This window comes from Lupinus angustifolius, unplaced genomic scaffold, assembly GCF_001865875.1.
Source record: "Lupinus angustifolius cultivar Tanjil unplaced genomic scaffold, LupAngTanjil_v1.0 Scaffold_2_32, whole genome shotgun sequence".
NCBI lineage: Eukaryota > Viridiplantae > Streptophyta > Magnoliopsida > Fabales > Fabaceae > Lupinus > Lupinus angustifolius.
The window spans coordinates 1-3,655 of record NW_017716442.1 but is presented as its reverse complement, the minus strand read 5'-3'; positions in this window follow the sequence as shown (position 1 = coordinate 3,655).

Sequence of the window (3,655 nt, the reverse complement as noted above, 5' to 3'; positions counted from 1 at the left end):
AACATGTGATAAAATGATAAATTTTTAACCACATATCAATTGTGAAAATGAAGGAAATGAAAAATTGGGTCTTGATCTTAAGGCTAAGGCCTAAGAATTTGACCACCTGCACTAGGTCATGATGAATATGTATTTACCGTAAATTAACTGCATTTTGCCAATTCTTACCAAAACGAATACCTATCAAAGACTGAAGAAAAGTCTACATAAACAGTAAATATTTCATAGAGGGAAGGTACATAAAAATGTCCAAATACACTGCATAATTACACCCCTAAAAAATTACAGCAGACCTAAAACTTATAGGGTATATGACTCAGAGTGTTACAAGGAAATCAATAAAGACTAACATCCATACAAGATTCAAAATTTGAAACACCTTTAATTTTTTTATGAAGTGAAAAAACACTTTCGTCTTTATAGATTTTTCATATTTATTAATTTTATTTCCAAAAAATAAAAGTCCAAAATATTTAAAGATTGGGATATAAGACAAAATAATTCATATTATGGGCCATAAAAATGATAAAAATTACTAATTTCACTAGCATTTAATGTTTTGGGGACAATTTAATAAATTTTCAATTTTATAAAAATTAAATTAACACACATAAAAAAATTAGAACCAAAATATTTTTTTACTAATTTTTATGATCTCCACATAAACCTTTCCAAGGTTAACTCTTAAAGGTATGTTTGTGAGTTGGTTTTTGGAGGGTAATAGAGGAAAATGAAAACTTAGAATACATGAAATATACTTATGAGATAACTCTCAATTTTTTTCTACTTCATTTCCTTTCAACTTTATACTCGCAAATAAAACCCTAAAAATTACTGATCACCATTATCAGTCATCGGGTAAGCATAAGGAGCTAGAATCGTGCAAAGCTTTTGATGGTACACCTGACATCCATCGATTGTCCATTCATTGCGTCCAGGGTGTAGTAAAGCTAAAACAAACAATTAGATAACTACACAAAAGAATACTTTTGTTGTTTGGTATACTGAAGGTCGGAATCAAACTCTTACGCTTCATTTGGTTGTATAAGAGAAAGTAAGAAGAAAGAAATAGGTGAGAAAAAGACTAGAAAGAGAAAAATAGATGAGAAATATAGTAGATTTTTGTGTTCTTTGGTTTGAGATAAAAAGAAGAGAAAGAGAAGAGAAAGATTTATATGAAATCCATTGAATATTACAAATCTTATCCCACAATAATGAAAACATATTATATCAATTAAAAAATTAAATATTAATTATTTTTTTCTATTTTTGTTTCATTATCATTAGTACATGACAAAATTTGGGACATAGTTTAGAACAATACATCATTATTCCATTTTCTCACCAAAGTTGAAGAGAAACAAAAAGTTTGAGTCTCACCTAACTTTTCTTTCTCTCTTTCCATCCTCCCCTTTAAACCAAAGGAGGGAAAAAGTTTATTTCTCTTCAATCTCTCTTTCCTCCTTTTCTTTCTTCCATCTTTCTATCCTACCAAATGGAGCATTAATTCCAGACAAAAGAAAATTTGGAAGCGCACAAGTGACAACTTGAAAAAATAGTCTGATACTAATATATGAGGAAATATAGAGAGAGAATAGGATACAAGAGTACACAAAAGAGTATTAAGTATTAACTTCCTTATAAGGGGACTCTCCTATTTACAGAGAAAATGTGCATAAAATATTTGCAGGTAAATGCTATTGACATGGTAAATTGTCTTGTCATGTTTGTCCAAGACAAACATGAATTACTTTATCCTTATCGGGCGACCTTTGTATACTCATACTTATAGTCATATATTAGATATATCTTTGCCGTATGGTAGATGGTCTCATACGATACAATGCTTTATACATGGTGGGTTGTTTTGTCGCCTATCCAAATATCATAGTTATATATTAGGTATGTCTTTGCCAAATGGAAAAGGGTGGCACATGATTCAGACGATGTGTAGCATGAGTCTGTGTCGTTCTGAAGGCGTGACAGTCCTGTAATAGAAGTTTGTGTTGTTCAGGCGATGTGATAGTCATGTAGCAGAGACATGTGATCCCATAAGTTATTGACTAGGCAATGTCTTGTCACTGTTGTTCTTTGTTTAGCTAGCTAGACTGACTATCTAAATATAAACGACAATTGTATGAGTTAGATCTTATTTGTCTGACATATGATCATGACATGCATAGATTTGGTAAGTCATAATATTTCCTAGAACCATGATGAAAGTACTTCTTACCATCATTACTCATTAAAGTAGTTTAAACCAAAAATACTAAGCCAAAGTGTTCCTACCCGACGAACTAAAGGGTCCCAAGCTTGGTCGCCGAGGTGGGCCCCACTTGTTGGGACCACCAGAGTTGACCCAAGGGACAACATGCTTTCCGTACTCCACCAACCTACCTGCCAGCACAACAGACAGGTCACAGAACGGACACCCAACCAACCGCAGGCTAGAAGACAAGAATGACACAGTGTACGGTCCTAGCAGACTGCCTGACACGGGAAAAGCAACTCCCGACAACACCTTTGGTCGGCCACACGTCGCACCACCAGCCAAGAGCTCAATGTCAACTCTCCCTTCTATAAATAGGGATCTCCACCAATAGGAAGTATCTTAATCTCTTCACTCTCATACATTACTCATTCTATTTGCTATTCTCTCACTAGTTCATACACTGACTTGATCGTCGGAGAACCTTTTCAGGTACCTCCACCGGCGGGTCCAACTCTCATACTTCCTCCGGCTGTTTCGACGACTACCTTCTGCCCCTTCATCAACATATGATCTATCATAGTCCTTATCTTTGTGTTCCAATAAAGAACATTGGCGCCGTCTGTGCTTCCTACTCACAACATGGTAACCACCAGAAACCGAGCTCTATCAACTAGCCAAGTCGACCCTGCACCAAGTACCCTTCCCCACCAAGACAACCATCCCATCAAGCCAGCCGAAGCCATCATACCACCGCAGAACAATAGCCAACCACCCAACACCTTCTCCAGATGCTGGAACGCCAAGAGCGACTCATCCAGCAGCAGACCGACGTAATACAAGAACTCCGCCAATCCAAAATAAACCCTGAGGATCATTCTGAACGCCCTCTCCACGAAAGTAACCGTGCAGAGTCAGCGGACGAATCCCACCCACCATCCCAACCAACCCCACACCAATCTTGTGGTGCTAGGCATCCCTTTAAACCTACCATCATGACTTACCCATTACCCTCCCATTTCCACCGTCCCACAAACATGGACCAATATGATGGGACGGCTGACCCACAAGACCACCTCGACGCCTTCGAGGCTTCTATGTTGTTCCACGGGGCGACTGGCCCCATAATGTGCAGGGCTTTCCCCCTAACTCTTAAAAAGGCGGCCCTCCAATGGTTCACCCGCCTAGACCCAAACAGCATCAACACTTGGGGAACCCTTGCTTCAGTCTTCAACACAAGGTTCACAACGAGCAAGGAGCAACCAAGGTCATCATACACACTGTCTGGCATTCGCCAGGGGTCCAACGAATCCATCCGGGCATACCTCGATCGGTTCAATACCGAGGCTATGAAGGTACGTACCCTAAGCCCCGAAGTAGCAGTGCATGTCCTCGTTATGGGACTCCAAGAAGGTATTTTCCGCACATAGCTAGCCAAATACACCG